Below are 22,654 nucleotides of genomic sequence, written 5' to 3'. Positions count from 1 at the left end.
TGACTTTACGACGACATTACTAACATTCCTTTCGTGTTTTTCGTTTTACAAATACAGTCAAACCTATAAACAAAGACCACGTTCCGGGAGAAGCTGAAGAGGGCTTTGTTGATATAAGAGTTCCATAGTCGTTCTTCGCAGGTGTTGCTTCTTTTAAATTAAAGGAAAAGTGCACTGTTTTATCTCTGTTGGTTTGTATTCACATGGTTGTCTTTGTTCGGATGAAGTCTTTAACACAGGTTTGACCGTAGGTGAAATTTGGAAGTGTGTTTGGATATATTTGATTTGACACGGACCTACAGAAAATGAAAACATAACGAACAAGGTGTCTATCATTTAATTCTAGCGACTCTGTTTTGTATAACGATCACAGTACGTCTTCGTATGATATTCATAAATTATGTAATATCAAGAAAAGTCGTCATCCACGAGAATCAAGTAAAGTCAAGTCAAATTAAGTCAATATTTGAGCCGCGCCATTAGAAAACCAACATAGTGCGTTTGTGACCAGCATGGGTCCGCGCAGTCTGGTCAGGATCCATGTTAATCGTTTTCAATTTCTATTGCAATTAAAGAAACCGTTAGCGAACAGCATGGATTCTGACCAGGTTTGGAGCCATGCTGGTCACGTCACAAACGCACTATGTTGGTTTTCTCATGGCGCGGCTCATTTAATGTTGGTAGATTTGCATTTGTATTATGTTTCCTCACAATATAGGCGGATGAGGAACACAAATTAACGCCGGGAAAAGCTACTGCCGATCGATTCGGTAATCTTGACAAAAAAAACGAGTGGCTAAAGCTTCTCGCCAGGCATCTCGTGATTTCAAACGGCGCAGACCTGAGTTAAAAGATGACAGAAAAATACAGCAAGTGTTCCGTGCAAACTTGGAAGGCGTTTCTTATAAAACCGGCATCGTTGCCACAACGGAAGTGAGTGAAACTGAGACAGAAGACATCCCGAAACCACTGCTTATGAACCCAGACAATTGCCAGTTTCATGGAAATTCAACAATCCTATTCGAAGTAGAGACGATTGGATTCGGGATGTATTAACGAGATAGGTATAGTAGAGCTTACCGTCAGCTGATTCTATCCAATATGATTGTCCAGTGATAATTCATATCTAAAGACTTGTGATAAATTATGTAAGTTAGTCATTCCGAAATTACGTACCGGAAAACTATCATCATGATTGTGGCATTTTGCACTTGACTAATGCAAGATATTTTTCATAAATATATATTGCGTATTTTTTAAAAATACCTAAGGTTTTTGTATATTCTTCAAACCATTATATTTTATTGTCTTATATGCTTACTTATTTCTCACGTATTGTCGAAACATTTTTTTTCTATCGCACATCAAAAATGAATGTTAAATTCCATCTTAATTGTTACCGCCCTTTATTGGATGTCATTTAAAAAAATAAATAATATATATGTGTCTGGGAGCTATGTTTGATTAACTCGGACATACATGGCATTATAGTAAAGTAATACGAATTGTTTATATTTTTTTAATTTTCATTTTAAGAATCCCTGATACTTTTTTAAAAACGTTTATATTTGAACTGTTATTTCCCACGTCTTTGAATAGTATACATATATCAACTGACATAACTGATAACACGGTTTAAGTAAACAATTTCATATAAATATTACTATTCGATTCTACATTACTGATTATAAAAAAAATGTAATTCTACCCATTTTTATAAATTTTCAATCCATTATCTATATGCTTTTAAAACTATATTTCAGTTCTAAGTCTATCTAATTCTGAATGTTGCATATAATATAAACATTTACAATATGCATACCAACAATGCTTAAAATATCATTCAAAAAATATTTGCTACGAGAGAACAACATGATGATGACAAACTTCTCAACAAGATATACACTTTTTCACATAAAAGGTTTCTTCTCCACACTAATAAGTTTGTACTTAAACAGGAATTCAAATTAAATGTCGAATAAAGCATCAGTATACTTCTTTTAATGGCTTAGAAGTTCTGCAATAGCCCATCCCTTTTATTTATCTACTCTTCTTGTTTTATTGATTATTTCGGTAGCAAGTTTAAAACCTGTAAAGATGGAATAACATCTCTTCTTTTACAGAGGAATATGTATTTTTTTTAATTCTTTAATTTCTAAACACAACATTAAACACGTTATAATTACCAACAGTTTTTCCTGGATAACACAAGATAAAAGATTTACAATTAGTAAAAAACTTAAGTTATCATCATAAGTCTTGGAAAGTTTTTCAATTTCTGTGATCAAGTCTTTTACATGACCACATTCCCGAAATAAATGAACTAGAGTTTCCTTTTCACGTTTACGAAATGTACAATATTCGGTTATAGTCTTGTTCATTTTGAATATTAACAAAACATTGGTACCTAATATTCTATGAGAAATTCTAGTTTGTAACCATTGTAAATATGTATCATTACACGTCATGTAAACCAAGCTATATAATTGTTTCTATTCAGCATTATCAATATCAACGATATTACACCATTTTTCTTGAGAAGTTGGATCAATCTACTGATTATCATACCATCGGAAATTTTCGAACTTTTATAAGTGGCACTTTAAAAAGAAATTAAGACCAAATCGGTCCTACAATAAATCAAGCATACGATCTTATCTTTTTAAATACTGACTTTCTTCGGTTAAAAAAACCAGAGTTAAATGAAATTCTGCACTGCAAAACTATTTGTTTCAAACGTGCAGAATTGTAGGTATACAGACAATATCAAATAAGAAAATGGCGCGAAAAAATGGTAGAAAATAACGGATTTAAATAGTTCGCAGTTTTGGCTCTGTAGAAATACATTCCATTCTTTTGATGCATTGTTTTGGTTGAAATCACTTAACAAATCAATCCTTGATATGTTGGTATAATTATCGTCGTATAAAGCAAAACTTGTCACAGAAAATAAGTCATTTTTTCGATTTGTATACTGCACTGACAACATTCCTCAAGAAAAAGTAACTAAGTCACAGACTGTTCAAATGGCCCCTGGTGTTTGCCTTGCTCATTGTGCGCTGCAGCGACTGGAAGTTCCTCTATTTCATATAAAAACAGAAGAGCCTGTCAGTACCTCAGTAAACTGTCTCTGTGGTTACCTTCGTGCTGGAGCTTGCCTCGCTTCCAATATGAATTATCGTCTGTAGTAGTGGCTTTGTACATTAACTCTGTAAAAACGATAGTATGCGGCCGTTGTCGATTCAACGTCGTAAACATTTTTTACCATTAGACAAAATTACATCACTGAAAGTGGAATCGTTAAGTTATGATAGCTCAGTCGTAGGGCATTCGCCTCTGGATCAAGAGCCTCGGAGTTTAAGCCCCGACAGAGAAATGGCGGTCACAGTTAGGTAGAGTAGCTGGATACGATCTTCAGATGACGGTAAAAAAATTGCAGCTGGTCTAACGCAGACTTTATTCTAGCTAGAGTGTATTCATACAGCTGCTGGTTCGACTCAAAGAATTTATTCCTTAGCGGGAACTTATTAATCAAGTCTCTTTTCTCCACAAGTGAGATTTTCGGACTTTTTCGTAGATTTTCATATAAAACTCTATCGTAATATCGTCCCGCCGAGGCGGACCGAGATTGTCAAATAGGCTACCACAACATCATTTCAAAAACAGTTTCCTAAACCGTAGTTTTGCAGCTGCTTCCGATAAAATATGCATGCAAACACCATTTTTCCCGTCATGCAAAAGTAAATTTCTTTTCTCAAACCGCCAAATGTCAGCTTCTTTGAGTTTTCTGTTATCTTGAATAGCATCGTTTGAATGCAGACGTAAATACTGTATCATCGTTTCTCCAAAGAGACACAACTGTTTACTTGCCATTGCAAAATACTTCCATTTCGATTTATCCACCAGTTTTATGAAGTCATATCCTGAACTTTAAATCTCAAATACCGGTCCGTGTCAACATTTTGATGTCCATTTGCATGACATTTTCTTACGTTTAGATGACCTGTAAAAAGACCAATAATGTCGTAAACATTGTATGACATACGCCCCGGAAATAAGTAATAGGAAAGTAGAATACACACTTACAATAGAAAATAGAATCAGGTATAGAACAAAAAATTCCATTATCGTTTTACACAACAAGAGCACTGCCTTGCGGGTGCAGATGCTCATCTTAATTTTTGTTGTTGTTGTTTCTGTATAAAAGCAATATAAACGTAACCTAACTCCAAGAGGGGGCATAATTCTTACAAAAAAGCAATGCAGAGTTACGGTACTTGCTGTGCAGTGTAAGTTTTTAATGGTGAATAACTGCTCCAAGTTTTAAATCGATATATTTGACCGTAACGGAGAAAAGTTGACCTACACGCAAAACTTATCCAAAAGATCTTATATTTTCTAAGTCCAAACGGGGCAATAATTTTTGCAAAAAGCAGAATAGAGTTATGTTTCTTGCTGTACAGAGTCAGCTAATGATGGTGAACAAGTAATTCAAGTGTTAAAACAATAGCTTTAGGAGAAAATCTGACCTAGACATAAAACTTAACCAGGCAGCCGACGCCGATCAAGTGATAACAATAACTTTGGGCGTTGAATTTTCATGTGAGGAAGCCATCCAGAGAGCAAGGGAAATTCGTGAATGAATTTCAATGACCTAAACTACTCTAATGTACACCCGTATTTAAATACTGATTATTTATAATAATGTGACACGCCTGGCGAAAAGGTGGTAGTTGGTCATATATTTTCCGTTAACTTCGTTTAAAGACTATCGACTGACTACAGAAAGATCAAATTCAAATGTTTATTACCAGCAACGCAATACAATACGCTTTTATCCTGATGCGGCCCATTTGTGCTTTAATTTTCCAAAAAAATAAGAAATCCAACGACCACGAACATTTCTAAATAAAAATACAAATGAAGTGAAGACATTAATTTTAACAGTTTATCAACAGTAATAAGCATTTGCCGCTTGTAATAAATGTATTTAATTGAATAAAAATGCTTGCATCAATCAACTCTATATTCAAAAGTACAATCATACGTTCTTTTGAAGGGTAATCATATTTAACACATTAATAAAATTTGTCATAAATATACATACTGTTGATTGGATTACACAATAAGACACGTGTTATCAAAGTTTATCTCTAACCAGCGTGATTGCACATTGTTGATTGCCTTATGTATGGTGGTGACACATGATACGTAATTATTTTGTAATTTAACAAGATTTAAAGACACTGATTCTGGTATGCAAGGTATGTGGCCTATGGTCTGCGTATTGGCAGTAAGAGCCAATATACAAGACTGGACGATTGATAGACTTGCTTCTGTTTATCATATTAAGCTACTGTATAGCTACTGTGCAGTACATAAATTGCATATGATATTTTTCAACTTTATAGCAAACCAGTTCTCACTTCTATAACGAGTTTAGAAAGCCTAATTAAATTGGGACTAAACAAACAAAGTGATAAAATACAACAGCATATCTGTTTTTTCAATTAATCAAGCTTTATAAACAATTATATCTCATTATTGCTTGATTTTTATAAAAGAAATTAAATAAAGAAAATGCATTCAGGCACTTTTTATAAAAAAAATGAATAATTTTCTATAATTAAATCATGTGTATTTTGAACTATGATATGTGTTTATTGCTGGATTTTATCATGAAGGTCCATATTTTTTTTTATTTATTAAGCGCATCCTTAATTTCTAATAAAATCCAGCAATATTCAATTATTCTGCTTTTTTTTTTGTTTCTTAGATAAAAAGATCATAATTAATTTATAATTGAAAAAATATGTTTGTCATTTCTTTTATTGAGTTTTAAATAATTATTTCATTTTTTTTCATTAAAAAAAGGTGAGAGTTTTCCAAAATGGTGAGAATTGTCTTGATGTAAGAATTATAATTTAATTGGTCAGGATATAACTCAACAAGAAAGAGCAATTACAATTACTATATTATCAATTAACATAATTTTGTGCATAATCTGAAAAAAGTTGGATTTCGATCAGTGAGATGTATAGCACTGGAAATAACCAATTAGCTTTACATATCAATAAAATTTATGATCCTTTGACATGGACTACATGTCAAGTCTACAGGGGTTTTATGAACCCTTATCATACTGGTCCAGACAGGATCCTGTTTATTGGGGATTAAAGTGTCTGGCTTTTAGGGGGTCACTTATATAGGAGATTTTCTTTGCCTTTGATGATAATCAACAAGGAACTGAATGTATAATAATCCCGGCATTAACCGACATTAAAGTAAAAGAAACTGTTGTGGAAACGTCCCTTGTATCTCGTAACGGCTACCAAATGTGTTTAAAACATAAATACCCTAAGGGTTAATTATCATATTTTGTCGTAACATATTTAACATATTTAACTGCTTTAGTTATTTTTCCTCTATGTAGATGAGTTAAAAGAAAACCACTGTCCCCATATATATATATGATTGTATAATCAGTCTTTTTAATAAGTTTTTCTGTAATACGTTGATGAAACTATAAACTGAGCACTGTCTCTTAGATAAGAAATACTGAAGAAGTGTTACCTGTTCACAATGGAAGATAAATTGTCACTTGTTCAATATCCATAGTATACATTTATCGAACTGCATGTTTTAATTGAGAAATGCGCGATTGAAATGGGTTAGTGTATTTTCCCATTCATGACCACATGGTTCTTATATGATACCTATGACGGACTCGATTTTGCTCTTTTTAGAATGGTAACGAACATTCTGTTCTACTCGATTTACACAGAAGACTCATCTACCGTTTAAAGTAAATCGAGTGTACAGAAGGCTTTTTAAATATGGCTGCCCCCATTGAATGCATTATTTTGAATGGAGATGACGACAATTTTGAACGTAGTGATGAATCAAATCGCAGAATAATCGCAGTTTTTACTGATTTACAGTCAACTCGTCCCCTAGTCCACTAGTCCCCCAGTCAACTCGTTCCCGATTTGGTAATTTTGTTCCCCTCGGCGGTTTCAAATTGGTCATTTCGTTAACCTTTTTCGTCCCCCGTTTCTTAAACGTATTTTAAGATTTCGTTTGCCCCCAGAGGCAGTTTGTTTGTTTTGTTGTATCCGAAATTTATTGCAGTTCGAGAAAAAATGGCGGACCGCGTGGACCAAAATGGAAACGGGTAAAGAAAAAACTAAGAATTAGTTGATTTCTGGCGAAAACCCGTGGTAATCTCAGCCGAGTTCATTTGTCAATAATTACTTCTAAAAACATTCTCTTTGATGGGCATACATCGTTTTCACCAGTTTCTCAAACCATCGAAATATTCCAGTCATTTCGTTCCAGTTAAGATTATTCGTCTTCCATCACTCCAAAATCCTCTTACTGTTAATTGAATAAACTTTTTATTTATAGTAAACGTGTCTGTTTCTGAAGGATTACATACATATGCAATATTTTATATATAAATAAATGTCTGTGATGCTAAGCAAGGGATCACTTCTTGTAGTGTAAAGAAACACACTTACTTTTGTAAGAATTCTAGGTTCAAGTCCTAGCAAGAAGCCCTATGCACATTGACATAACTTTATATGCACATACACATCTTTAGAATATAAATACATATGCAAAGCAGTTCTCTAGCCTGACTAAATGATGCAGTTTTAAATTTTTAAGAGCAAAATGAATTGTTGTTTTTTTTTCATGCATACAACTATTCATATAAATGAACATTTCAGTTTCCAACTAAATTTTCATTCTGTATCCCTGACAAGATATTAATTGAAAGTAAATTGACTGATTGAATTAATACTGACTGAAAACCTGTTAAAGTATGCAGAAAAATGATCGAAAATACTGCAATGTCATAAATACTTGTGGGGGAGTAATGTTCATGGATTTCATAGTTGTGTAATTAATTTCTAACAAGCCGATAAAAATACCAACGTTTTTATCTTCAAAAGTTGAATTCCATAAATTCATGTCCCCATGAAATAGCCATTTCAATATAAATAAAGCAGTCATCAACAACAAAAATAAAATGACTATAAATTCTGTAACAGGAGCTGATCCTGTACCTTGTGGTTAAATATTGTACAATCTATTACAATGCTAACTTCGAAAACAAGTTTGCACAAGTTTGTTTCAACTGATAATGCATTGTACTCCTGTTCCATACAAGATTCTTTTGTCTCATTTTTAAAGTAAAAAAGAGAAACACTAACCAGATACTGATTTCAAATATTTTTGCAGACTTTTAATAATTGACTGATGTTTTCAGGGTAGGTATTATTATATACACATGTCACAATACCTTAAAGTGAGTGTTTAACCAGCTGTAACAAAATGCATTATTTCCATTTTACTAATTATATGCAAATTGCTGGAAGTAGAGGTATGGTTAAGGAATTTAAAATGTAATTACTCTCTTATGAAAGTGGCATGTACATCTAACAAATCATTCGGTCAAATATGATACCTACTTTCTAAAGATCAATAACTACACCCGCTCATATTACTCTAAATAGTACAATGACATGAAGACATATACATAATTATCAATTATGTTTAATAATGTATATCCATGGTTTCTGGTCCCCCTTAATACAGCGACATAAAAGTTCAAAGCATTAAGTATTATCTGATCAAGTCAGGGGTGTCATTGGATGCCATCCATTGTTGCCAGATTGTGGATATATATACAATGTCTCATCAGAAAAAAATGTCAGGCATTTAAAATATGTCACCCATATTTTGAAGAATCTTATTTTTAATTAATATTTATTTAAACAAGTTTTTGTGAGGTAAGACACCCTCGCTGGCTTAAAACAAACTGGTTACATAAATCAGTCCGGCACCAGAATCAGAGTATATGTGCTTAGCTTGAATCTTGAGTAATATGACTATCTATTATTGCACATTAACTACATCACAGCTGTCTGTCATACTTTGCTGAGTGTGTCTAAAACAAGGAAACAACAATGATTTCAATTAAGGAGTTACCCCTGTTACAAAATACTTAATCTCTAATTTTCAGCAAATTGAAATAAAAAAAAACGATGTAATTTCAAAGTCTACTGGATAGTGGTTACAGTTAAATAATAACATATCAGTTTTAGTCTTTGTGGCCGGGTGGTTAGGGTTGTTGACTTTAAATTATTTGTCCTTCAAATGCTGTGTGTTCAAAACCTTGCTCAGGGTGTAGAATTCTTTCATGTGTGGATTTTTAAGTAATCCAGCTGGTTTACAGTCAGTGGCTTAACCTAGCTGCCCGCCCATGCTTTAAATAATGCATTGAAAGTTGATATATGAACTATAATTCTGTCAGTCTGACATTAAACTTAACAAAAACAAACATTTGTAGTCACTCAACTTGTCTATTGGCTTATGTTGTCGAGTGCAGAAGGTAGTGACTCAACTGTCTATGCCATAATTAGCCTTGCTATACACATGTTAAAATAGAGTCGGCATATGGGAAGTAGTCATAGTAGTACATGTTATTTATAAGTTTGGCTCTTGGATACAAAATCTGTCATTAATCTCCATTTAGAATAAATTTAATCACTAGTGTTTCTACCTTCACCATTTTGTTCATACAAACCGCCTTATAGTTCAAGAACTCCTTTTAAAAGAAACCAGATAAGTTTGTCATTATTTTTTACCCAAACCGAAACCTTAAACTCAAACCGGATTTTTTCAAACAAAAGCGCCCTTAGGGTGAAAAAAATACCAAAATGGGGACGAATTGATTAAAAAGGGGAAGAGTTGACCGCAATGGGGACGAGTTGACCAAATTTTATCATGAGGGGGCGAAATGACCAATTCTAGGGGACAAAATGACCATATCGCGGACGAGTTGACAGATACCTTTTTACCGCTGCGTGCGCAACTGCGTAAGACCCTGCATGCTATTTTGTTATTCTCACATTCAAATTATATATGTTGTGTTTTTATATCAGAGCACAAGTATTCGGATTTAGGCCATAGAAACCGACAGAAAAAGAATCTTTCAAAATATTAGGAACATTTTTAAGCCATTTAAAAGAATACATAGATGTATAGGCCTATAGAAAGAGATTATATCACTGATTTATACAAAATATTCAATTTTAAAGGACTCTTTAACAGTACAAAATTGATTATATAAATCCTACCGACTTACCTGTCAGATCTCCAGGTAGATGAGGATCCTTTAATAATGTATACATCTTTTATTATGTTCAGCCCCAGCTAATAAAAACAGATTTGAAAATAGCAGTTTTCAGAGTTTTGGAAACCAGAACTAATTTCCAGGAAGCAAAATCACCGTGACCATGAGGTGTCAATATATGTCGAAAGAGGCTACAATTGAATCAACCAACACAGCTAATCCCCCATCATTTCATGTTTGAAAGGATTAAATTTGGATAGAAAGCACAAAGATAAACTGTTTTCTCCGAATAATGTACAGCATTAGATTATCATTGATTTATCAACATGATTGATATGGTTAATTTCTTAATCATTTTGAGTAAGGATGATTAATAAGGCTCGATTTTGCTCGAGTGAGAATTACATCATTTTTACAATAAAAGCATATTACTTTCCTATGTCATTTTTGATTGTTTTTGCCTCTAAGACAGAACACATTCACAAATCTTAACGCAAAACTCATACCGACGCCATGTTGTTTCGCTTCATCATTCTGTGCCTTCCGAATTCCGAGCAGAATGCTCGGTAGACCTTCTGAGTAGGCCTTCTGAATAAATCGAGTGTTCAGACTGGTAGGCTGGAAGACCATTCCCTTCTTGGAAGCTCTGAATCGAGCCCGCCTCTAGTGTAGGGCATACCGTACCGCACCCCTAGACACTTCCTTTATGATAAATGCTTTAATAGCGTCTTTTTTCCGTCACTCGGGGATTTAGTTTGTGTGTTTTTTACACTTATTTCATTAACCTTATGACAGTAGGAAGAATCAGTAAAATTTATTACCCAGATTTAGAATTAACAGTGATAAATTATTATAACGGATGCATCTATGAATTTAGATTATACTATTAAATGTTAAAAGGGTTGTTCCTTATATATACTGAGTGAGTACCGAACTGTAAAGATCCTGGTCTGCATCGGTCAGTTAAGATGCTGAAGACAGTGTTTCATAGGGTTTCAAATGATATCAACGTCTGAAAAGTGCTCCAAAGTAATAATAGTTATTTCAAGTCTTTAAATTAACGACTCCTGCGTAGTGTACAATATATAATTTCAGTGGTGCGCGGTTTAATACATGTAATTCGTTCCAGCGTAACAACTTTTAATAACCTTATTGATTTAGCACTACTTATTATTATGTGAAAAAATAGTCCTAAATGTAAACATATATATATATATATATATATATATATATATATATATATATATATATATATATATATATATATATATATATATTATTTAAGTCAATTTATGCAAGCAATTTGAATAAAATCATCTTGTTTGACAAAGGACCATCTCAAATGTAGTTTAGATACGACTTTACCGTTGATGCAACACTGAGGCATGTTATGAAGAATCTGCCAAAAGAACAAGATATCATCATCGACGAGCAATCCGACGAAGAGGAGAACAATGACTTCCAACCTCCGCCCCTCGTTGTCAACCATAACTCCCCAAAAGCAACTGAGGAAATCAGGGAACCCCGACATTTCAAGTTCCGCACCCGGTTATCTAACGGCAGTTCATGCACCTTTGCAGGAGCATCTCCCAGAGCCACAGAAACCGGAAATTTCTAGCGCTACGGGGTCTGAGACCACTGGCTCCGCAGGTAAATCTGGTACCCCGCACTCAACTGCCTGTCCAATCTCCCCAGACGTATCCTCGTGCTAGGAGCAGCCGGGGATTGTGTTCCTGTGTGATAAATGTTTCCTCTTGCCTAGTACATCTAAAACAACTCGCTGTGTTCACGTTCCTGAAAACATATATAAAACTATTAAAAATGACGTCATAAACGTACAACCTACCAATACTAACAGTAAAGATCATTCTCCTCCACCTGTGTGTTCGGAATCTGAATTATCCACAAGTAGCTTGGACAGAAACGTTAATGAAACACCATCAATACCGAGTATGACAAATTTACATGAAAATGATGGTAACAATAAACAAATAACAGTAGGAGCTTTAAACGTGTGTTGCCTTAAGTCTCGACTAAATATCCCAGAGTTTACTTCACTAATTCAACAGTATTCTATATTTTGTGTGGTTGGAAGCAAAGTTGATAAATACGACGTTCTTAATGTACCGGACTATACGTTTTTCTCTAAACCGAGAAGTGATAAATTCAAGCGGAAGTCAGGAGGCATTGGGTTTTTTGTCCATAAATCGCTAATTGACAGCACCTCTATACTGGAATCAAATTGTGAATACATATACACTGTATAGGCTAAAAATTGTTGACTGTCATCAGAGAATTATTGTTATTGGAGGGATGTACATCCCACCTGAACAGTCTCGTTTTTACATTTTACAACGAAGATGAATATTTTGAATTTGTAAATGATGTAGCTGTTAAATGTAACCAATTTGAAAATGTGTATATTACAGGTGGTGCAAATGGGCACATCTCAAGTTTACCTGATTACGTTGAATTTGATGACTTTTTGTCAAAAGAGTTCAGTTTGGATAATGATACTTTACGTTCACTTAACTCTGTTAATATGTTACCCCACCTAAACATACCAGTTGTCAGAAAATCACAATGCACAAAGTCAATAACCATGGGCGAAAATTGTTAGAACTATGTAAGTTTAATAATTCATTTATTGTTAATGGCAGACTTGGTGATGATAAGCTTTCAGGAAAAATGACATTTCGTAACCTATCTGTTATAGACTATTCTCTGGCGTCTGTAAATTGTTTAAGACGAATTGAAAATTTTGAAGTAATTGAGTTGGATCCGCTTTTTTTCAGATGGCCACTGTTTGCTGTCAACTTCTATTAATTTTGCATATACTGATAGTGAACAAATTCTTCCAGGTAATAATGCACCTTAAGGTATCTCTAGGTGGAAAGATAACAGAATCCGAATTCGTAGCTAACCTAGACCCGCAAATGATTAATGAAATTAGAGTTTGTCTTCATAACCCACCCGATCAAGTCAACAGCCTGTATATAAACGACATAACGAACAAAATTGCGCTTCTCGTTTCTAATTGTGCCGAAACTACCTTCTCTAGTCCTATTAAAAACTTTAATGACATACGTCAAACTAACTCTAAACCCTGGTTCGGGCCTCAATGTAAAACTAGAGCTATCACTAAAGGTGATGAATGTACCCCCCGCATGCACTGACACAGTACATTGCAATCTGACGCACACAAGATTGCATAATTATGTGGACTGTATGTATATAGACTGTATGTATACAGTATAGTAACAAAAAACAAAGTCCCATAACTATGCAGAATATTTATCTAAAAGAATGTAACATGCACCATGCACAACTAGGGTTGGTACTGATCACTTGTGTGAAGTTTCATTAAACTGTGTGTAAGGGTTTGGTAGATTAGGCACGCACAAGATTGCATATGCAGGCTGTATGTACATAGTATGTTAACAAGAAACAAAGTCCCATAACTCTGCAATTTTTGTCACTGAAAGAACCTAACATGCCCCATGCACAACTACTGTTGTTACTGATCACTTGTGTGAAGTTTCATTAAATTGTGTCAAGGGGATGAGGAGAGATGGTGTGCACAAGATTGTGTCTATGTATATAGTATAGTAAAAAAAAAACAAAGTCCCATAACTCTGCAAATTTTTTTTCTGAAAGAACCTAACATGCCCCATGCACAACTACTGTTGTTACTGATCACTTGTGTGAAGTTTCATTAAATCGTGTCAAGGGGATGAGGAGAGATGGTGCGCACAAGATTGTGTCTATGTATATAGTATAGTAACAAAAAAACAAAGTCCCATAACTCTGCAATTTTTTTTTCTTAAAGAACCTAACATGCCCCATGCACAACTACTGTTGGTACAGATCACTTGTGTGAAGTTTCATTAAATTGTGTCAAGGGGATGAGGAGAGATGGTGCGCACAAGATTGTGTCTATGCATATTGTATAATAACAAAAAAACAAAGTCCCATAACTCTGCAAATTTTTTTTCTAAAAGAACCTAACATGCCCCATGCACAACTACTGTTGGTACTGATCACTTGTGTGAAGTTTCATTAAATTCTGTCAAGGGGATAAGGAGAGATGGTGCGCACAAGATTGCGTCTACGGACAGACGGACAGACAGACAGACAGACAACCTGAAACCAGTATACCCCCCCCCCCCCTTACAACTTTGTTGTCGGGGGGTACAAAAACAAGAAACGTATATAAGGTCGCTCGTACAAATTATCAATTACACAAAACTGACCAAAATAGATTAGCGTTAAATAGAGCAAGTCGCTTCTACAAACAAAAAATTAACACCTGGTTAAATAAACATAAATTCAATACTGAGAGAAAGTTACGGTCCATGAGTTCGCAAAGGCCAAAAGATTACTGGCGTTATCTAAACAGCCTAGGTAGTAAAAAGAACAAGGTCATCCCCACTTTATCCGATTTTTTTAAATACTTTAAAAATGTTAATGCTGAATCCCATGAGAACATAGACCCAGAATATAATGATTCTCTTCCTCATGTACATACAACTGATACTCTAAATAGGCCAATCACCCTGCAAGAAATTGAAAAGGCAATTTTCAACTCAAACAGTGGAAAAGCGCCCTCAGAACAGGATGATATTATAAATGAACACCTTAAGTGTACTAAACAGGCTATGTCACCGCTATATGTGTCACTTTTTAACTATATTCTCTAGTACGGGGTGATACCGGAAGCCTGGTTAATAGGTACAATTAAACCAATTTACGAAAACAAAGGTTCCCTTACAGACCCAGCTAATTACAGACCAGTAACCATATTAAGTTGTCTGGGTAAAATATTTACATCTATATTGAATGATCGGATAAATGTATTTTTATGTGAAAGTAACCTTCTTAAGGAGAATCAGGCCGGTTTTAGGGCAAATTATTCCACTACTGATCATATTTTTAGTTTAAATGTTTTGATTGAGAAATTAAGAAATTGAAAAAAAAAAAAAGAAAGTGTTTTGCTCATTTATAGATTTTTCTGCTGCATTTGACTCAATATGGCGAGCAGGTGTCGGAGCAAAATTTTTAGTTAAGGAATTCAAGGTAGAATTTTGAGTGTTATTAAAAATATGTATGCTGACATAAAGTCATGTGTTTCTCTTAATGGAGAAACTTCTGCATTTTTTTCCAGTGGGTGTGGTGTTAGACAAGGAGAAAACTTGTCACCGATTTTATTTTCCATGTACTTAAATGATTTAGGACAGTTCCTTTTGATAAACAATAATTGTATTCAGGTAAATATAAGTAATCAAGATACCTTAATCTAGTTAAAGTTGTTAGTGTTACTATATGCTGATGATACGGTTATTTTTTTCAGATAGTGAAATCAATTTTCAGAATTGCCTTGATGATTTTTATACATACTGTGAAACTTGGAAGTTGAAAATTAATTACTCCAAAACAAAGGTTATAGTTTTTGGTACAAATCGACCAGAGAAATATTCGTTTAGTATACATGACCATCAAATTGAAACAGTTAAAACCTGCAAGTACCTTGGAGTGTATTGCTCTTCTTTAGGTAGCTTTCTTTCATGTAGAAAACACTTAGTTACTCAAGCCAGAAAAGCAATGCACCAGCTCCTGGTAAAACTTAGTAATCTAGACCTCCCAATTGACCTACAGATAAAGCTGTTTGATAATACTGTTTTACCCATCTTAACATACGGTTCCGAGGTATTTGGTTAATGAAAATCTTGATATCATAGAACAGGTACACTGTGACTTTTTAAGGATAATAACAAAATCTAGAAAAAGTACCCGACGTTATATGCTATACGCCGAACTTGGTCGCTACCCCTTAGAAATCATTATAAAGTCACGCATTTTCATATTTTGGAGTAAACTAACCCTTACGCCAAACGCATAAAAATATCCTTTCTCTGCTATCAAAACATGTATCAGTCAACTCACAACTTTAAATGGTTGAAATATATAAACACAATACTGGATTCCACCGGTTATTCGTATGTATGGGTAAACCAGCCATATTTTAATGTAAACGTTCATAAATTTGTAAAGCAGACGTTCAATGACCAGTTCACACAAAACTGGAGGTCAAATCTGGACTCCTCCTCTAAAGGTCAAATGTATAGCCTCTTCAAGGACAATATTATAGTTGAAAGCTACCTCAAGGTCCTAATACTTACCCAGCGCTTATCATTATTCCATTTCCGAACTGGCAATCATAGGTTCCCTATTGAGGTTGGAAGATGGTCGCAAAGTCATGTGCCACACAACCAAAGAAGGTGCCCGCTCTGCCCCTCGAATGACCTAGGTGATGAGTTGCATTATCTCCTGATATGCCCATCCTTTAATGAAGAAAGAAAAAAATATATTCCACTGAAATATTACCGTAGGCCAAATATTATTAAATTTAGAGAGCTACTGTCAACTACCGACACGCAACTCTTGACCAGATTGAGTATTTTTGTTTAAAATATTATTCGCCGGTTCTCAAGAACCTAAATTTTATTTATGACTTGATATTTTTGCAGAATTGTTATACTGTTCTTGTCATGTAAGCTTCTACTTTTTATGTAAAATAATGATGTTTAAATGGTTAAATATGGTCATGAAAAACACAAGTGACTGATGTAATATTATTAATACATTTTATTTTATTTGAGTCTCATCCCTTTAGATTGATCATTTTACATAAACGTATAAAATACTGCACATAAATATAATGTAAATGACCACTCTAGTAAGTACAAGAGACCTTATACACATACTACACCATTTTGCTATATCATGCATAATATGACTTACAATAATTCGGCGAAGTCCCAGTTAAATAGACTAAATATAATGTGAATTAACAATTACTGTTCTCTAAGTATTAAATTTCTCAAACACTATTAGATATATGCAAAAATATTAACTTACCTTGCAATTAACCGGATTAACCTCATTCCAACAGAGCCACGCGTATTATGTTTGCAAATTCATTGACGGGTTACTGTAGGTCAGAGTAGGCAGTCATTTGAAATAGCGAAATTGGTCACGTGATGTGTCAATCATCAGAAAGGCGGGCTACTCAATATTATGCAAATACCGTAAATTGACAATGTATGTGACTAACATTTTGAAATACGAAACAAAGCTGTTATTGTTGTTGATTACTTTTTTGTTGTTGTATTTTTTTTGCTATAGATATTACGCTGTCCTCTAGTAGTAGCCTAATGTTATGATGTAACACTAGTATTTCATCACTATTTCAGTCCAAGATTATATCTCATCTAAAATATTGTACATAATCTTAAGAAACAAAAAACTTTTTTGGAGTTGTTTAGTGACGATGAGGAATAACAAATTTAACTTCACTTTGTTCTGATCTGTTTAAAGGAAAGTTCTCCTTTTGCCTACCTGTAACAATAATTATATATAGCAGCTCAAAAGTAAGTGCACTAACCCATTAATATCTTTATAAAGTTATGTATTACTAAAGGACTTCTAAATTGACTTAACATAGATATTCATTTCTGCTGATTTAAAATGTGTGATCACCATTCCCACATCGACATTGATCCCTATCCACATTTGTTATATATATATATATATATATATATATATATATATATATATATATATATATATATATATATATATATATATATATTTGTTCACATGTTATTACAAAATGTATGTTTTGTAATCTGTGTTTATCAAATAAAAGATCTGTTTTAGAATGTTGAAACTTCAATATGCTTGCTGCAATAAACACCAATATATCTATCTATCTATTTACATAGAGCTTAGAGACTAATGATTTTTTCTTTAAAGACGGAAGATGATTCTCGAATTGTTCTCGTTATATTTTAATATTAAATACATAGTAAGTTACAGGAGACAGAAGTATTTATAATTATTTAATCCCTGGAAAAACACGATCGCAAAATCGACAAATAATTAACACTCGATTAAAATCCTAAAACATACTGCTAGGTTTGTTAAAATTATAATTAACCACTTCAGACGAAACTAATAATATGTCGTTTACAAACAAAACATATATGGCAAAAGAAAGTTGTTAAATTCAAGCCCGTCTAACCGAGAAATTATGTCATATTTTAACTCAATGTCCAATGGTATTTTTCCATTCGTTAAATTTCCAGCCGAATAATTTCGACTGACAGTTTTCAAAGCGACACTTTGTTGTATGACCTGATAAACTGATAAAGTTAACGCGTACGTTTAAATGTTTGTTGATTTTATTGCACAAGTTTACAACTTTAACCATTTTTATATATTGTGATTTTGTAAATATTTATAAAAATTTCGCACCTATATGGAAGTATATCACTGTCCCTCATGTACATTTCCTTATGATTGTATTTACTTGAACTTTTTTCTGTCGCGATGTTCCTTAGTATATGAGCCTGACAGTAGTAAACGTAAATGTTGTTGTTGTTGTTTTTGTAACTCGTATTCGGAAGCTTTTTTTTTTGTTTTTCTCGGAACTGATGAATTAAAATAATAATCTTACTAATTATCTATCGAATTGCGATCGTACATTAATCTGAATTAAGGCATCGCCTAGCATGGGGATTTTTCTTTGATATATCCACTTACAAAGAAATATTCAACACTCAAGAAAGTGAAACTTCGTTATAAACCGTTTACATTTATGGCCATTATACCTCTTACAGCGAATATCATACTTCGCAAATTTACAGAAAGCCGTGACGATGACGTCATTCACAGCGTTCTCGCACTGACTTTAGGATTGTTTTTTGTTTGTTTGCACTCCACGCAGAAACTTGACGGCCTTCACACTTCCTTACTGATTTAAATGTGTGTTTCAGTTGTATGTACAGTTCTCATTAAGAAAAAGAAGTAAAAGAATCTTGTTAGCGCGGTTTACGAATTGTTCTGACTGATTCGGATGTTCATGCAGACATAAAAGTTTGTACATAAACCGGAACCGGAAACATCCAAGAAACTGCCTCAGTATAGGTATGACGGTAGTAATGCGCCGGTATTCCTCCGTGGTCCACTCGAATGTAGTCCCTGACACTATATAGTTCAAACAATTTTGGGGGTAAAAAAGGCATTTTCATGCTAGGTATTGCTTTTATTTTCAATTTAATCAGTAATAATCACTCCAGGAGAACTACGTTCCAACGTAAGTCAAGTCTCATCGATATCATGTGACATACCTCAACGATGAAGCTACGGTATCGCTTCGAATGACCTTGTTGGTTCACTTATTATGTTTAATGAAGCATATATTTTACGTCTTCATAACTGAAAACATAAGTTTGATGTGTAGAAGAGATATTAGCTATTTGCAGCAGTTTGCAAGATACACCGAACTAGTTACAAATACACTTATGTAAGCTACATTAATGTTGCAAGGCCGCAACGATAACATACATTATGTGACAACGTCTCACATACAGTGTTGCAAAGTCTCAGCATCATAATTACCATTTGAACTTGTAGAAAATTACACTTATTAGATAGTACGTACATGCGTACGCCGGTAATCAATACTGTATAGATAAGCAGGATCGTAAAGCATTACTTCAAGAACTTTCCACATAAATAAGCTATTTCGTAACAAATGTTTTCGTCACCATGTGCAGGCGTATTGCTCAATTTGTCCGCATATAATAATTATCATTACGCCGTGCAAATGTATTAGGAACCTGAGACGTCATAACTCGTAACCATACAAGGCGCAAGTGCCCTCAGGACGGATATTTCTGTCGAGTTCGTAAACACATAACTGATTTTTTTTTCCTGCATATCGTATAAAAATGTATAAAACTTAGCGTTTCATTCTGACAGATCATTTTTGTTGCATGCCGTATTTTACAAATAACAGAAATTTAGAAGCAATTAGAAACATTTCATTTGCAGTACTCATTCTTATAGCAGAGTATGCACCCACAGTGCGGGAAATGAACGTCCGTAAGCCGAAGTGACGTCATTACATTCAAGTGAAGCACAATAACAAAGTTCCACTTTAGTTTTATCGTTTAAAGCGTAACGGTATGTTCTTTCCGTAAAATAACGTTATTCGGACCGACAAAAATACTACATGTAAATAGGACGAAGAGAATGTCTCAAGGTACATGATATTGTCTAAGTTCACATATACAATACCGTATAATATCAAAGCAGCACAAGTTGTCATAACCAGCACGAGAGCCATCGCATGGGGTGCCAGATGGATTTTGCAGGCATTGGTAAAGTCGACGGAAAGGCCAGTCCGGTGTATTTTCCTTATTACGTATCTAAAATTATTTCAATTGAGCTTCAATGGACTGCGATCGTGCAATATTTTTCCTTATTATATACGTTACTATAAATAGTAACAAAAAGCCGTTTAAAACGGTCATTACGGCTTCTGTTTATGAATCCATAATGCCTCTGGCGCCATAACCATACGGCCCCGGGTAACCAGAACGTCAGCGCGTTTTGATGTTTACGTCATGAAGCAACATTATTTATGACGATTGAAAGGTCGCTGAATCAGATCGATTGTCAAATATTGATGGCATTGTTGATGAAAAAGCAAAACAAATAATTCTTTTAGGTGTTTGGAAAATATATAAAATGAAAATACCAAAATAAATATGAAGTGAACGTATATGATAAAAAAGTCAATAAACGGCTGGTTGTGCCTTCTAGCCGCAATGGCACACCTAGTTTCATAATGGTCCTCGGAATAAAGCCCTTGGGCCCTTAGACGTGCCATTATGGCAAGAAAGCACAACCCAGTCGTATATTAACTTCCTAGCAATTCTTCATGAAATGATTTTCTTTTCAACCCTAAATTATGCTTTATTTAAGAAAGTACAACTATCAAGGCATTTGATTTTATACAACATGTAGCCTCTTATCCAAATGGTATAGCAACTGGAAAACCCCAGTAAATGCTTGAACAAATGAAAAATGCACTTTAAACTTTTCTTACACAATTATAGGTACACGTGTAATAAACACTGGTAAATAGATGGGATAATGGTGTCTTTTAGTGATAATGGCCCTAATAGTCCTCGGGCTATTATCACCTTGGCAGGGCCATTATTACTCAAAGGCACCACTCTCCCATATATTTAACTGTACATATTGTGGACAACGCTTTCATATCGGAGAGTAATGTTTTCTAAACGTTTAAATGGAAAGAATTGCGTGATGTCCATGACGTCCACACGGACGTTGCGACATCTATTTGACGTTTCAACTTGCGGAAAATATTAATACACGTCAGCTTGATTTGTTTATTAGATTTTCGGGGAAAGTCTTCTCGTATTTTTCCTGTTTTTCGTACCAGAAAGAAAATTTAGACATATAGTAATTACTTGATAGTAGGTATGTAATAAAAAGGTTATCAACTTTGTATGTGGATATATGCACTCGTTCTTTCGCGGATAATATTGCGCTCCTAAAGTCGCGCAATATTACTGCTGCAGAACAAGTGCATTATATCCACATACAAAGTCAATAACCTATAAATATTGACGTTTTAGTTTTATTTCGGGTGCGTGTCGTCAATTGTGACGTCAGTTTCATGGATGTCGTCATGTTTTTAAGTTCTTTAACTGGGACATTTTCAGTTCCACTTGGGTTAAAGAACAATTTTTTATCATTGATATAATGAATAATACACACGTAGTAATTATAAAAAGATTTTTAGATTTGCATCGATAAATAAGCATTCATTCTTCATAATAAAGTCGCGCAATATTTCTCTATTTCTGCTGCAGAACGCGTGCATATACCTAGATACAAATCTAATAACCTACGATTACATGCTTAATTCAGGTTTCTTAGTTGCGTCTTCTGTGCTTCAAAAGAATCTTTTTTAGACTTAATAATAATTAAGGTGTGCGCATGCAATAATATAAGTCAACTCCGCGCTACCCCGTACATATTGCTAGTAATATATCTTAAATGATAATAAAAGAAACGGATAAAAAAATACTAGTACATATGTACATACTTTGAAAAAAATCTGATTTTCAGTCACAGACTTGCTGGTATATTTCACTCGAATATAAGTAATGTTTAGCCACAATACTTCGATGAGTGTCAGTAACGCTTACCTATGTCGCGTTTAGAGTTAGTAACATCATCGGTTAGAATGAGGAACATGACATTAAATAAATATTACCTGTTTGTGATAAAGCAGTTGCAGTGATATATTTCTAAGATTAAAACTGGCATTGCCTTTAATCGATCATTGACTGTCAGTAAGTATTGCTGTTGAAAAATGTAGTATATTTGTTTTATTCTAGAAAATAGCAAAATGCTTCTATTTTCTAAATAACGGACAATTGTTTTTAAAATTTAAATGTTTTGATAAATTTATGCGATTACTTTTAGAATCTGAATACATGTTCAAGTCAAGACATAAGTAAATATCATAAAAGTAATTGCTATATATGAAAATAATATAAGCCGTGTCATATTGAGCGATACGGTAACCAGAAGTCGTTGAGATATGCCACATGATATCGTTGAGACATG

General features: G+C 34.0%; 1 long non-coding RNA gene across 1 annotated transcript; it reads right to left on the bottom strand.

Annotated features, from left to right (window-relative positions):
- Nucleotides 1–685: 685 nt before the first annotated feature.
- LOC123566245 (uncharacterized) lies at nucleotides 686–17,673 on the bottom strand. The gene is made up of 4 exons (XR_006689397.2): nucleotides 17,060–17,673; nucleotides 16,321–16,482; nucleotides 11,507–11,935; nucleotides 686–4,003 (listed from the first exon to the last, which is right to left on the bottom strand). It is a non-coding gene; the product is annotated as an uncharacterized LOC123566245 (long non-coding RNA).
- Nucleotides 17,674–22,654: the final 4,981 nt, after the last annotated feature.

Source organism: Mercenaria mercenaria, chromosome 8 (assembly GCF_021730395.1).
Source record: "Mercenaria mercenaria strain notata chromosome 8, MADL_Memer_1, whole genome shotgun sequence".
In the NCBI taxonomy this organism is placed as follows: Eukaryota; Metazoa; Mollusca; class Bivalvia; order Venerida; family Veneridae; genus Mercenaria; species Mercenaria mercenaria.
The sequence above is the reverse complement of the archived record's forward strand: the minus strand, read 5'-3'. Positions and strand labels throughout refer to the sequence as shown.